This window comes from Lissotriton vulgaris, chromosome 12 (genome assembly GCF_964263255.1).
Source record: "Lissotriton vulgaris chromosome 12, aLisVul1.2, whole genome shotgun sequence".
NCBI classification, from domain to species: Eukaryota; Metazoa; Chordata; class Amphibia; order Caudata; family Salamandridae; genus Lissotriton; species Lissotriton vulgaris.
Genome location: NC_141700.1, coordinates 660,031,690 through 660,048,313, shown reverse-complemented (window position 1 = coordinate 660,048,313; position 16,624 = coordinate 660,031,690).

Below are 16,624 nucleotides of genomic sequence, written 5' to 3'. Positions count from 1 at the left end.
TAAAACCCTTTAAAAAATGTGGAACAAAGTTTGCCAATCTTATGTATGTTTTAATGGACGAGATCACTTTTGTTTTCATATCAGAATACCATGTTCCATATACTTGAAAAAAATGTAAGATAATGCCTCTTTTTCTGCAGGGACTTTGGATATAAGAAAAGGGATGAGAGGTCATCTTAGGTAAATTTTGCACTGATGCAAAAATTAGCAAATGTACTTCTGCATAGCTTCTGCTGTTGGGTAATAATATTGAATGCCAAGGCATATCACATCAGGATATATGTATCACTGGAAAAAAATGGAGCAGATTATAACTGATCATTTATAGCTCTGTTTAAATAATAATTACTTTTCCGCTTTTACAATAATAAATATGAAATATAAATAATGTGAAATCAGTTTGCTTGATTTGTTTTAACAAAAAGTGTCGGTGGATTTTTTATTTTTTATTCATTAAATACCATATTATGCATGAAAAATGATTGGTAAGCATCAGATGCATGATAGCCGGGATCAGGATACCCTCACGGGTGATAAGCAGCACTTTACAAATCCTGTTTGATTGATAGCATTTATGCAATATTTCTCTCCAAACAGTTTTTCTCTAGGTTTTCCCTAGTGCATACATATTTATGTGGACATAAGCAAAATCAGTTTGGTCTGTTGTGTATTAAAAAAATACCAAAAATGTTGCACAATAATATTTGGTATGGTTTACAATACCCACACTGGTTAGGTAATCTGGCTCTATGTTTTATTGCTAGCACTTCATGCTTTTCATGGCTAATGGGCTGTGGCACCAGGCTAATATAGTAAGAAATTTATTCTGAAATAAATATTTTCTTCTAAACATAGTCTAGAAAATGATCACCCCATCTGAGCTAACAATAGAAAAAATGCACCAGATTCCTGATGTGGTATTCTTCGATGTCTTTACTTTAGCCTGTGCGAGGGACAGAGCCATAGAGTGCAAAAGGTCTTTGTGTGCAAAGACACAAGTACAATCTAGTGAGGAAAAAACAGAGGATCTGGAGAGGGTCTGGCTCACAGAAGACCAGGGCCTTAGAATGTGCCAGGCCAATCTCAGTTGCAGAAGCGCATTTTGCATGACATAGTCTGTATTGTATGTGGCATAGACTGTTTAGCCGAAATGTACAAGATTAAGCCATTTACCAATTCACTGAAAGCCTAATTTTTTTAATTATCTTTCACATTTTTTAAGATAGAAATATCATTAATCGTAAAAAAAGTCTTTTATGATTGGTTTACCTTCAAGTTTGAAGAGACTTTTTTTCCTTCATCCCCTTTCCCTTTCTCCACCCATAATCCTCCTTCCCCACTCCCACGTTTTTTGTGTGTGTGGGCTTTCCCAAACTGCTTCCTCCAACGATTTTTAAAAAAAATCTATTCCCCACACGTGCACCTCTTTTTCCCAGTTTTTGTTGAGGCTCCTTCCGTACTCTCAATACTTTTCCTTTCCCTACCCTGCTTCCCACTACCTTTTCCCCATCACTTTTCTTTTGCTTTAATAATAAAACTATGCTCCCTAACCAGGATTCTAAATAGGGTTCATAGTTTAGATTTTTGAAACACATATGTTTTCGCTCTCTTAAGAAAATGAATTTTTCTGTTCCTAATATTATTTCCATCCTCTGTGTATTTCTATAAATTTGCTTTTAAACTTGTCATCTTAAAAATAGATTTCTATTATTTATTTTTTCTGTCAATTTACATACTACTTACTGTCTTGGTTCACTTTCATATAGCAATTCAGACAAGAGGATCAGAATACAATTCTTTGTAAAATGACGGTATTAGACTGGAACTTGGCACTCCTGGTGATGTAGAGTTATCTGTTAAACCTACCAATAAACCAAAGCAGTAGGGTCCACTTTCCATTATTACATGTATCTCTTTGCAGTCACTGGAAAAAGAACAAGTACTTCTCTGGTTCCTTGGATGTTGGCCAATTCAATACATAGGTCAATGGAAAAGTCTTTTGTTCAGCAGGAATATGCCCTTTGTTCAGTTGGAATATCAAGGCCTGGAAGAAATATCTTGGTTTAGAGGGGTGGGATATATTGGTATCTCACTATATTTCCCCCTTTATAGTTAAGGAATTGCAACACTGACCAGCTGGTGCAGGATCACGTCTTCATTACAGTTACTGTCAAGTACCTCTCATATGATGAAAGTACTATATCATATGGACTCTTTTATCAAGTTAAATGGCAGAGTCTCTTAAATATATATGCTTGTGCAAGCAAAAAGTACTGCTGTATGTCAAGAAAAACGTAACCGACCATGTGTGATAAAATACTTTAAAACGATTTAAAAGGGTTCTAACTAACCCTGGGCACTGAACTCCGCTACGCTGGTGGAGTTTGCGGAATTTTGCATACTCCGCGTTCCACGGAGAACACAACATTTCTGCCAAACTTCTGACTCCGCAGCTGTACGGAGTTCAGCCCCGGACCCTTCCACCTCTCACCCCAGCAATACATATTTTCTAAATGCGATCTACAATTAATTAAAATAAACCCGTACTTATCACAGCGTCCCGGGCTGCCCTCCTCCTCCTCGCTGTAATCGCCTACGTTGGACATACGTCATGGTAGGATCATAGATTACGGCGAGGAGGAGGAGGGCAGCTTGGGATGCTGCAATAAGGTAAGTGCGATTTTATTTTACATTAATTGTAGATTGCATTCGAAAATATGTATTGCTGGGGGTTGGAGGTGCGTAGCCGAACTCCACAGAGTTTTGGGTCAACTCCATGGTGCGCCGCGTAGAGCAACTACGCCTCCTACGCCCAGCCTTAGTTCTATCACATACATAAAAATATTATGTAAGAAATAATATTGGGTTGCAGAAGACAAACATATCTTATGCTGTGTTTATATGACTCTAGGGGCTTATCATACATGAATGAAGGCAAAATCTATAAAAAAGAACTGTAAATATTATCCATATAACAGACTAATTTTTCATTAGAATTGTCCAGCAATGAGTAAAAGATCTCATGACTCAAATGAAATAACTTTATTTATTTTGCATTGCCTCAGAAATTAGGTGTTCTGGAAGTTCATGTTTGAGAACTTTAGCAGCATGCTCACAGGCTTGTCATGAGCTTCTAGAGCTGGTCCAATAAGTTATTTTATTTTTTAAATGGTTGCACTGACTGGGGCATACCCATTTCAAGGTAATTTCGAATAAAGAGGGAAAACAAAGTTCAGATCTTGACAATGTTAAACATATCTAGTCAAAAAGCAGTAAGAGAGGCTAAGGTATGCAGGCCCTGCTGGAAAACGGCTCCTGTGTCTACTGCTGAATACCTTACAGTTGATCCTTTGCTTGGTAGTGTTAAAGTAGCAATGCTGTGTCCTACAGTTGCACTAATGCTACAAAAACACACTGAAGATAGACCAGAAGGGCAACAAAACCAGGAGGCCAGTGACTAGGAGGGGAGCCTTTCGATGCAGTACTTACCCCTTTTCATTTTTAAAAAAAAGTATAACACTCAACCTGGCAACAGGAAGGATGGATAAGAGGCTAATGGAAGCTTTTGAGAAAGTGGGGAAAAATCAGATGGTGGTGGATGTTAGAAACCTGCTAATACAGATCCACAATTTAGAAACAACCCCTTCAAGAAAGCACAGAATGTGGAGAAGAGAAGAGAAGAGAAGAGAAGAGAAGAGAAGAGAAGAGAAGAGAAGAGAAGAGAAGAGAAGAGAAGAGAAGAGATGAGTGGATAAAATGGACATGCCGCCTATAAAAGCTGTTTCGCTATTGCTTGAGAAAAATAGCATTGTTTCAACTAAAGCATGTGGGACATTGGAACCTCTGGCAAATCTGTAATGAAGATTGAATGGGGCAGGTTCCAAAAAAGGTCAAAGAGGATTTAAAGAACATTGAAAATAAAAATGTACAAGGTAAGGTCAGTGTTACTGCTACTGATATGAATAGAACAAGTGTCTCCAACCAGCCGTTCAGGAGCTACCAGTAGCTCGCAGAGACCCGAGAGTAGCTTCCAGCCTTGAGTTTGTTTTTTACTAAGAACTGCAATAAATACATGTTGCATTTTCCTTTTAAAGTTAAGGAAAGACTATGTTTATTTTACTTTATTATCAGCCTGCAGACCACAGAGCCTGATACATGAGCAGTGCTCCACTCATATTTAGGACCAATGTGGGTCAGAGAGGTTCATAACTGAAGCACTGCAATATTTAGCTCTTAAGTAAGTCATACGCAAGTCAATATTGGAGCATGAGAACACATTTTATTTCTGAATACTTTTAAATTTACAAATCGCAGGTGAGCACATTAGCGGTATATGCCTTCAAATTGAACTATGGTTATGTGGACCATTAGATGACATATGTAATTTCCTTTGACAGGACGGACAGCACAGTATTTCGAAATCTCGATACAGTGACTGAGGTAATTAGCTAGTGTTCAGCAGGCTGAGTTATGTGACGTCACGGGTGCACTGGGTGTTTTCATTTCATTTTAAGGAACCAACATGATTCTATACAACACAATATCTACATTATTATCACCTGAGAGGGTGCTAGTCTGCCCCAGGCTAAGAGTGGCAATTATTACATTGTATTGTTTTGTGAATATTTTCGACAGACTTGTTATATGTATTGGAAACCGGGTAATGAGACTGTCGTGGTATTAACTGTTATAATGATGACTTATATAGTATATTTTTTTTCCTTTTGTAGACTGGCCCCTAAGGAAGGCACTGCAACGACCTAAAATGCATTGGGCACTCATTTGAATGTTACATGAACAGTGTTTTTAATGAACATGACATCAGTAGTATTGTTAAAATACATGTAATGGCATTTTATCACATTTTGTATTTCATTTTTTGATTCACTTTTGAAACTATTTGCAATGTCATGATTATATGAAAATTACAGTCTGATACATGACAAGTTTGATTACATGTGTTTATTGTGTGATAATATTTAGAGTTTAATTGGCACAGTGCACTCAGGTTACCATACCTGTAATAACTGTTTCTAATTTCAACACTTGGATTGACAGCAAGTGTAGCACTGTTGCACCCTTAGCAAAAAGGATTTAGGAAACAGATTATTTACCTTACTAATTTAAATAGGTGTCCTCCTCCAAAACAAATAACCTGCGGTTTGTAAAGATATTTTGACATGAGAGAAAAGTTAAATGATGAGTTTTTATATAATGCATATAAACATAAAGTTAACTCTACAGTTGAATTTTCTCCCATTTCAAAGTGTCACATTTACACACACTAGGCATCTTACGACCGGTGGCTGGTAGACACACTGCCATTTCTAGAAATATTAAGCAATTTCTTTTTAAATAGGAGAAATTGAAAGTGCATGAAAATGTTCCATCAAGTGCAGAAAATGTTTCCTTATTAGAAACATTTTCGGAGAGCATTTTTCTGCACTTTAAATTTCTCCCATTTTAAAAAAATGGTTGTATGTTTGTGTTGTACACGTGACAGTGCCACATGTGGCGAAAGGAATGTCCTGTGCCACAAGTACATATGACACAGGCTCTGTCACCCATACACATATATTCCATTTATTCACACACATGTTCATACATCCCCACAGATCATACACTCACTGATGCACATTGCAGCCTTATCACAGTACCCCAAGTCACAGTATTTTTTTCAAACCATAGTATCGGGTCCATGGACATGAGATTTAAAGTCCATGAAGTTGGGCGAGGAGTATTTGGTAACACTGTATGAGTTACTTGGCCTTCGGTAGCTCACAACGATTTTCTCTGATCAGAAGTAGCTCTCATTACAGAAAAGATTTGAGACCCCTGGTTTACATCAACATAGCCTCCGAGTTGGACTCCATCTCTTGGTCCACATCGAGCTAAGTAAAATGGGAGTGGTTCTTCATGTCCAGAAGAATAGTGAAAATGTTGAGGAGGCAGTGCCCAGTGTTAGGTAGTACTATTCAAGAAAAAATAGAGTAGCAACAACCACAGCAAATGTCAAAATACAAAAGTTTTATCATATTTAAATAGGCATCTTATAGAAACTGTAAATTCACCTACAACTTTGAGTTCTTTTTTAAACTTGCCCATTTACTTTGTTCTTGATGGACCATTTTTTCATTCCCGCATTGTGCCCAGGTCCGTATTGACCTTCTGGGTTCCCCCCATTATTATAGAATGGTTACAAAATTATAGAATTGGGCAGATTGTATTATCTTTAAGCAGCAGCCTGAAGAGCTGTGTATATATTTGTCCCATAACTGAAATTTCCATCTCCTTTTGCCCGCTGTGTAACATGTGTAATTAATGAACCCTGGCTCCGCACTATAGCATTTTGTTCCGCTGCTTTCGTCAGTGAAGTTAGTTGAATGCTAATGATGAATTCACTTACGGCTGGTGGAATGTATGTTTTATGCATAAGTACGGTGCTGCAACCACACACGGAACAGCTCAAAGCCGCTCATCCTAAATTCGCCATCAATTCAGAGAAGGCTAATATTACTGAAATCTTAGATTATTCTTAAACAGCACTGTTTAGAAAGCTGGGAAACTGACTATGCATCAGTAAGGTTGCAGATACATTTTATGGATGTATGCCTTGTACTGCAAACAGGTGGTGCAAAACCATGGACGTCATTTGGAGGTAGTCAGGGGTCGCAGCTTGCTTCCATCTGAGACAAGGAATCGTAAAGGAAGTGCTAAGAGTAGCAAGGAGCATGCTACCCCAAATGACGTCCATGTGCAAAACAAGGCGTACCCTGGCCCTACTCACAATGTCGGGCACAACTAGATCTGATCTTTACTAGTGTTACTTCTCTTCAAATTGAGCACTCTATCCCATTACTATGGACAGTCCTCGCGGCGGTTCCTTTCCAGTTCCGGCGGAATCTGTTTCTCCCGTTCTGCGACCATTTTAGACGCCGGTCGAAGGTGAACCCTAACTTGTTCACTGCAGCTTTAAGCAAAAAACGACCTACCAAAGAAAACACACTATCATCTCAGAGGAAGTATCTTAGTTTAACTCCTGAATCACCTTAGTCCTGGACTTAATAGCTCCTATCAAAACTGGTCACTCTTTGCACAACCCCCCTTGGTACCCAAATACCCTAAGAGAGGAGAAGAAATATATTTTTTTTAACTAGAATGTCTTTGGAAAACAGTTTATAACTAAGAGGATGCTAAAGACCATGGGCCATATTATCAAGAACGGCGATAATGGGCTTGATAATATGCCCTTGTGAATTCCTATAGAAGCCCAGGTTTGCTGTCCTCCACACCAGAACCTGGGCTTCCATAGGAATTCACAAGGGCATATTATCAAGCCCCTTATCGCAGTTTTAGCGGCAGTTTCCTGCTGCAAAAACGGCGATAATGTTATCGCCGTTCTTGATAATACGACCCTTTATTTTTGTGCCTTTAAATACAACCACAAAGTTATACACATGTTGCAGGTCCACTTCTTTGCAAAAAAATAGTCCACTGATCCAAATTGTCTGAATACATTTTCCCCATTGTAACATGCACGCTTCAACCCACAGCCTGTCAACAAGATAAGACTGACCCCCTCACAAAATCCCAGCGACTATGTTGCCAAATGGTTTCACAACAAAGAGCGCACATTCTACTCCATATTCCTGCCACAACCTCAGGCAGTGTCATTTCCACTCCCCCTCTATATTTCATCATCAACCTCTAAAGCCTGCACTCTACCAATTCTCTCCAACTTTAATTATAGAGTTTTCATCTGTGCTTGCCACCTGTCACTCAGGATCCCCCTAAGATCACTGTTCTACCAACATCTTTGAACTGGCAAATGGTCTGTTGGATATGCCCTTACATCAGTTGTCAAACCTCAGCTTCAGCCCCCACTAAATGGAAGCCTGCAAAGGTTATTCCCCTTCTTAAGAAGGCCACTGCTGACCCTCTCTAATTACTGGGCTATCTCTCTCCTGCCACTTGCAGCCAAAGCTCTGGAAACATTGGTGAATTACCAACTTTTCAACTTTCTAGTAGCCAGTTCCAGCTTAGACATCTTTCAGTCAGGTTTCAGACCATGGTATGGCAGAGAAGCAGATCTTTTAGCTAGCACAGAGCAAGTTAGGGCTACATTGGTCGTAGGAGGATCAACCGCTCTCATCCTACTCGACCTCTCTTCAGCCTTTGAAACGGTTTTCCATTCCATTTTACTACATTGTCTCCACAATCTGGGCTGCGATAACTTAGGCCTAGACTGGCTGGTGTCTTTTCTTAAAAACAGAAATGAATCAGTGTTTCTCTCTTTCTTTCAAACAACCACCTATATGCCTAAATGTGGTGTCCCACGGGGCTCTTCTACCAGCCTCACATTTTCAAATTCCTATATGCCCCCTTTGCTCAGTTGGGGTATTCCTTTGGATTCTCCATTGTAGCCTGTGCGAAAGACATATCAACTCATTGCCATCAGTGGAGGCAATCTTGCCACCTACTATCTTAACTGCAAATCCTGCCTGTTGATAGTTATCGCATGGCTGCGTTACAGCTGCTTAAAACTTGATTCCTATAAATTAGAACTACTATCTTTGGCAAAGTTATCCTCACAGACAACGCAATCTGGTGGCTATCGGAACTTCCTCTAGCCCTAACTCCAGTTAAAATAGACAAGAACTTGAAACTCCATGTAGATCTCGCTTTCAAATCTCAGATTTCCACATTAGCGAGTATTTTCTGTGGCCTTCTTTAGTCTCGGAGTAGAATCTTGGACTTCTTTCCTTCTACTGTTAAGAAAGACAATTATGCCCTTAATTATATCTTAATTGGACTATGGGAACGCCCTTTACTTGGGCCTTCTCAAACTAATTCTCCTCAGCCCAGCAACAGGTTGTTCAAAATGCTACCACAAGATTGGTCCTTAAACTTCCTAGATGTCTATCGATGTGTTCAAATCTTATATCTTTTCACTGGATCTCTGTCCACATCAAAATCTGAGCAATTTTGATTGCCTATACGGTCTGAACTACGACCGGCCCGCTATCTGCAGAAGCTGGCAAAAGGATACACTCTTACGTTATGTTATGTTATGTTAACAGTTTTATAAAGCGCACAGCTGCCCCACCGAAGGGGCGTCCCGGCGCTGGCCATGAAGAGGGCACAGACAACATATACCATACTGACAAGTAGTGAGAAAAAAACCTATAACCGTCTATAATGGAGGGAAAAGAAAGGTCTTAATAGCTTTCCTAAAAGCAAGTAGGCAGTCAATGGAACGGATATGTGAGGGCAGGGAGTTCCATAGCTTGGGTGCGAGATAGCTGAAAGAACGCCCACCCGCCCGGGCAAGTCTGACTCTAGGCACAATCGCCAGATGTTGCTCTGCAGAGCGGAGTGGACGAGAGGAAACGTAGGGGGTAATCATGTTGCCCAACAGGGCGGGGCTTCGAGGATTTCAAGATCTTAAAGGAGAGACAAAGTGTCTTAAAGTGGATACGTTTTTCAGCTGGAAGCCAATGCAGCCTCCGAATAGTGCTAGTGGCAGAGCAAAAGCGCGGGAGCCCCACCAAAGCTCTGGCAGCCGCGGTACCAGGGTACTTAGAGTAGAAAACGCACATCTACTTAGAGATCCGCGCAATGATCAAGTCATATTTGTAGGCAGATCCTTCCTCTTCTTCATAGCAAAACTCTGGAATTCTCACCCAGTTGACCTTCAAAGTGTGCCAACTGAACTTTTCTTCAGAAAGCAACTGAAACCTGTTTTTCTGCATCCAACTGGAGCATTACCTGACCCTCTGTAGTCTGTAGTGCCAGGACGACTTTTTTTTAGCAGCTGATGCATTATACAAATACCTCATATATTCATTCATTTGTTCATGATGACCTCTAAAGCCAAAGTTTAACTTTGTCATACATTAAAAATAAGGATTAAAATATAGTTGTAAAATCTGCACAGTTGATGTCAACCTATTAGAAACTGTAACATTGATCTCCAGAGGCATAGATTGAAAGTTTACATGGTCATCTGTTGAGGGTTGTCCGGGGTAGCAACTGCTACCTTGTCTAATCTGTTGGTGCCATTTGCATTGCCCTCTCCAGTTCTGGTATCAGGGAGCAAGATGGCCGCAATATGAAGAGAAATAGAGCAGGGTTCCCTAAGCCTTCTGGGGATCTATTCCTGGTGAGCAGCCTTTACAATGCGGGCATTACCACGCGCTGCCATTACTACGCTGCTTTTACAACCCAAGTCGTTACAACGACTTGCGCTGGAGAGCGCTGTTGGATAGGGAATAGTTTCGTTTTCTATTCCAACACCTTCCCTACTGTAACGTGGGCTGGAGTTGGAATAGAAAATTAAACTATTCCACTATCCAGCGCTTACAGCGCAAGTCATTGTAATGACTTGCGTTGTAAAAACAGCGTTGTAATGGCACGCCTGGTAATAGCCCGCGTTGTACTGTCATACAACCTCTATTCCTTGCCCATCCCCTAGCCCCTTATCAGTGGCTGATGAGTGGTTAAGGATGGACAACAAGTCAAAAATGTGATGTCTTTGAGGTCAATTGTTACATGATAAGATGTCCGCTACTCATGGTGTTTTGGTGAGTTGACGTCCCTGCAAGTCCATGTGGGCTGAAAAGCAGCAATCTCCTTGGCAAGAATTCAAAGCAACAGGACACAATGGTATTTTTGCTTGTGTGATGGACGTATGCATTATTTGTATTGTTGTTTTATTTAATGTGCTACATGCAGCCGGCTGACTGTTCTAGAGCTTGCTGTGTTGAAAAAAAGCAGAGGAGGGCAGGCTGAACGTTAGGAACCCAGAAAAGGCAATACATGAGGGTGAGGTAAAAGGACAACCAGTCGTTCGATGTTCCAGTAGGGAATAGGCATTATAATACAATTTAATTCAATATTTTCTGACCCACATAATAATTAACCTCGTTGATTGAGTCTGATTCGGGGTTCCAAAGTTTCATGCCCGGTGCTGTTTTGTTCAGACATCCAACTTGAATATCTTCGACAGAGAGCTAAGGAGGAGGTGGGCCTGGCTTTGCCAACCAACAGTGGTTGGAGTACCACCGGCAGCAAACAATCAGGTAAGGGGACCCTCATTTGAAGAACGCCTTGTATTTTGAGTTGCATGGGGGCAACTAAAATAAGACAAGAACAGTTCCTTCATTGGGGTAGCACTGATATTTCTTTTTGCTCCTAACAGAACATATTTTAAGGCGCTCTACATAAAATGTATGAAGTTCAGATGCCAATATCTGCAGGAATCCCTACACTCTACCACCGAACTGTGCTACCCACCAGCTCCGAATCCGGAATGGTTTTTCATAAATATTTAGAAACTGTAATAAAACTCTGCAGCAGTCCTTATTTATGTGGAAAACTTCTTAATTTGTGTCCTTTTTACTTCTTCATTCCTGTAGCTGATTACTGTGTTCGTTTTGCGGCAGCTGAAGGAGGCATTATGAATCCGACAAGATCTGATAGACATTCCATATTGCCCAAGGACACCCGAGTGGCCTCAAAAACCCACGAGCCCCTATATTTGAAGCTGGAAATGACCTAGAAGCTACCCTGCTGTGGATGCAAGGCATAAAACAACAGTATGAATGTAGGACTATTTCTTTTACTCATTGATTTTGTTATGGGCAGTTTGTTAATATCACCATTAAAAAGCAGAGGAATGCCCGCCTGAACACCCTGCTCTACTTCTCCCAGGGCCTAAAGAATTAGTGCTCTCAAGAGCTTCTAAGATCACTAAATTCTCTATTAATCCATAGATTATGTAAATGACTTCATCCATAATCAAAAATCTTAGCCCTGAATGCAATGATCTACTGAATGCTAATCATTGTCTTTCAGATCCTTGTTGAGTAGCTGCAAACTTAGAGCTACTAGTAGCCAACACAGACCACATTGTGTCCCTCCCTTCAACCGCAGCAGCTTTCTACTCAATATCACCTGTATGCCGCTGATAAATCTAATAAATTGAAAGTAAAAGCACAATGATTAGATTGGTTATTGTATCCCCTTGCCCTCTGATTCATGTCATATTCCTACCACTTCATGATCTCCGCTAGATCCAACTAGGTCTTGCTCCTTGCTTTTAAAATTATCATGGAATGCTAGAAAAACACTCTACAAAGTACCTGTGTTGATTCGAAATTACCAGTTCATATCATCTATTTATAATATATGTGCAATTCTGAGCTCTTTTCATTATTGAAATACGGTGTACATGAAAAATTGACTAAAGATCTGACCAGCGATAGACCAAGAGCAGGTTCACTCAACATCAGTTTTGTAAACAAACCATTTTCAGTCTTAGAAATTGCACCAGGGACTCTATGGACAGCAAACACTGTGTGCAATGCTCCCAAGTATTTCAGAATTGATGACCATTACTGCACTTTGTGTTTTCTCCCTTGGGTGAAGTTACTGCCCTGTTCTGGGTTTTCAGGTTGGTATTATGAAGAACATGCAGATACAGTTTGGAGGCACCGTGTCTCGCTGGACATTCTGCGGCGCCAGGTTCACAAGAGAGGCATGGGAGGATAGACTTTAAAATATATTTATTGTCAGTTCCACGGAAGTGATTGGCTGGATGGGTTTAGGTACCCAACGTGACAGACATGGTGTAAATAGGTAACTCAAATCGTGGAGGAGCACTGATTGCTCTGATGTTCGGAGCGCACTTGAAAATGACATGACAGCCAGCTCTACTTGTCTTCACACTCTACTGCTGGAGGTCAGCGGTCAAAAATATTCAGCAGCATTTGCTGTATGCTCCGACTTTGCCTCTGATAGGACAGCCACACCTGGAGAGGTGTTAGACCTGGCGCCTTGGCGTGAGTCTCCCTTCCACTTTTTGATGATGTGCCTCATGTGTTTTGCTGGTGTTAGCTGCTCAGGGCACTGTGCCACTGCCAATCAGTGCCACAGTGCAAGTGCTCCCTATGAAAAGTGTATATGTGATTGGTTTCCATGATTGGCTTATTTGGTTTACTGTCAGACCCCAGTAAAATGCACCGGGAGTGCCAGGGCTTGTAAATCCAAATGCTGCTAGTGGGCCTGCAGCACTGGTTGTGCCACCCACAGAAGCAGCCTTGTAAAATGTGTCTAGGGTCTGCCATTGCAGAACCTGCGTGCAGTCTGGTACTGTCATGGTAGCTGGGCAAGTACACACACTTAGACAACAAATTGTGTAATCCTGAGCACTCTGTAAACAATTTCAACAATGATTGCTTTAAATTTCCTGGTGGGTGCCCTCGTCGACGCACGTAGCCTGAACGTGCCTTGGAAAATGAAGTGAATGTTGAGGTTAGGGACACTAGCCTCTAGACTGGGCTCTCCAATAATAACGAAAACGAAGTTTTCTCATTAGATTATTCACATTTATTTCAGTTCACACATTTCAAATCTGTGTTTTTTTCGACGTAGTATTCATATTTCTTGCCAACATAATGAAACTCTTATGTTGTGTTAAACATCGTTGTGTTGATCCAAACTTTCAAAATACCCAATGCATTTCGGGTCAAACAACAGCCATGACCCTTCGTCAGGGGTCTAGATAAAGGAAATCAAACAGGACCAAATTAGTCACCCGACACAATGACCAACAATTTAACATTGACACCTCACTAAACAACTGACTGCATGGTAAAGGAACACGGAAAATCGTGGTGAAACAAGAACCCAAATGAACCAAAGTGAAATGCCTGATGCCTGGATAAACAATGCTAAAACGAGCAAAAGAATGCTCCACCTTCGTGCTGTAGGAGAATCCTAGCGTTAGCTACTGGCTTTAATTTAAACACTCTCGCGTTACAGTACACAAAAATGCAACTATCATATGCAAACTTACAAGTTTAAACGCGCGTTCGCGCTTCCATGGACATCAACAGGTTAGTAACTATCCAACTAGCTGCGTTCTCATAGGCTGCGGGGTGTGTCACGTGATCGCGGTTGCAACCAATAGCGTTGCAGGGCCGTGGTCATGTGAGGAGAGTGTACTGACTTCAAAACAGAAATACGGTGATCACGCTAGATCAGAATGCACCCACGGAGAAAAAGGTTTACCAGCGCGCAGTTAACGCAAAGCATAATAAATAACATATGATGCTCAACAAAATCGGCAATAACAAAGTAAACATGAAACAATATCAACATCAAAAACCTTGCTACAAGCGAAATTCATCTCATTGCAACTTGACGCATATGCAGGGAAACAGGATCTGGGCACAAGTCAATGACAGTCATAAAACCCACGCATGCTCAATACGATCATTCAACCCCATGGTTTTAGAGGTCATCCATCAGCGCCCAGACATGGATCCTATGAAACATAGACTAAAAGCAGAGTTCCACTGGATCAAAAAATTGAACTCTGCCCAGCCCATGGGGTTGAATGATCGTATTGAGCATGCGTGGGTTTTATGACTGTCATTGACTTGTGCCCAGATCCTGTTTCCCTGCATATGCGTCAAGTTGCAATGAGATGAATTTCGCTTGTAGCAAGGTTTTTGATGTTGATATTGTTTCATGTTTACTTTGTTATTGCCGATTTTGTTGAGCATCATATGTTATTTATTATGCTTTGCGTTAACTGCGCGCTGGTAAACCTTTTTCTCCGTGGGTGCATTCTGATCTAGCGTGATCACCGTATTTCTGTTTTGAAGTCAGTACACTCTCCTCACATGACCACGGCCCTGCAACACTATTGGTTGCAACCGCGATCACGTGACACACCCCGCAGCCTATGAGAACGCAGCTAGTTGGATAGTTACTAACCTGTTGATGTCCATGGAAGCGCGAACGCGCGTTTAAACTTGTAAGTTTGCATATGATAGTTGCATTTTTGTGTACTGTAACGCGAGAGTGTTTAAATTAAAGCCAGTAGCTAACGCTAGGATTCTCCTACAGCACGAAGGTGGAGCATTCTTTTGCTCGTTTTAGCATTGTTTATCCAGGCATCAGGCATTTCACTTTGGTTCATTTGGGTTCTTGTTTCACCACGATTGTCCGTGTTCCTTTACCATGCAGTCAGTTGTTTAGTGAGGTGTCAATGTTAAATTGTTGGTCATTGTGTCGGGTGACTAATTTGGTCCTGTTTGATTTCCTTTATCTAGACCCCTGACGAAGGGTCATGGCTGTTGTTTGACCCGAAATGCATTGGGTATTTTGAAAGTTTGGATCAACACAACAATGTTTAACACAACATAAGAGTTTCATTATGTTGGCAAGAAATATGAATACTACGTCTAAAAAAACACAGATTTGAAATGTGTGAACTGAAATAAATGTGAATAATCTAATGAGAAAACTTCGTTTTCGTTATTATTGGAGAGCCCAGTCTAGAGGCTAGTGTCCCTAACCTCAACATTCACTTCAAGTACACACACTTGCCAGCTCCTAAAAAAACACCTTTACTTCATGTGAATCACACCTATGGTAGGCCCAAGGGCAGGGTGCATTGTAAGCATAAGGTCGGACACGCCCTGATGTGTGTGGCATGTCCTAATAGTGAATTACAGCCATTTCCGTTTTTCACTATTGGAAAGCTACCTGTTCTCATAGGCCAGAATGGGCTGCTGGAATTATTACACTCTATAATCCCAGCAGGCTCAGGGAACATGGTAGAAAGTCAAGTTTGGTATGCCTGAACTCAGCATATTAGAATACATCTTTTATTAAAGTTTATTTTAATATCCTGTGTTTGCAAACACCACTTTTAGAAAGCTGGTGGTTGCTTGCCTAACCATTTCAGCCCGCCTCTGCTCTTATGTGTATCTGCTGTCTGGTTTCTGTGAGTGACAGGGCTGGGGAATTCCAGGAGACAGTCTAGGCTGCCAGGTGGTGAATAGAGAGATTACACCAGGATGGGTGGGAGGAGTGCCCCTTGACTCTGAATAGGGCTGTGCTCTGCCACCTCAATGCTGGCTCCACCACCTGGGGAGCTTCTGATGTCTCTGCCCTGCACACTGAAAGAAAAGCCAGAGTCTCCAAAACAAAGTGCTCAGGAAGTGGACTGGATTAAGCAAAGGCCCCCCTGGCCTGAAAGAACAAAGGATTTTAGGTATAAAGATAGGAGCCCTGCTCCTAAGAAATCAGTTACTATTTGACCATGAAGAACCTCTGCCCAACTAGAAGGATCTGGAAGACGCTGTGAGGAGGAATACTGTCCCTGACCTGGGGGACTGGCCTGCAGTAGGTGCCTTGCTGAGGGAGGAGAGGAGAAGGACTGAAAGAGACTTTGACTATTTGTGCATTCAAACAATCTCCAAGGGCTTGGAACTGAGCTTGCTCCCTGACCAGAGTCCCGGGATCATTGGACTCTCGCGGCCTTTCCTGACGAGCTCTGGATGTTTGCTCGACCCCTTTTGTGCGGCTGGAAGCCGCGACCCTAAGTGCGCCTCATCCCCCATCGATTGTGCAGCCTGTGCCTGGCCGCCCTGCCACGGGTGACTCCGCTCTGCCTGAGCCGTGCTCGTCCCGTCCTGCCTTCTCCTTCCCGTCGAGCTACACTGCTCGCTTCGCAGCCCCCACCGCCAGAAGTTAGATCGGAGGTACAGCACAAGGCCTGTACGGTCCGTATGCCCGAAGCGTACCGGCCGCCCCACACCACGCTCCT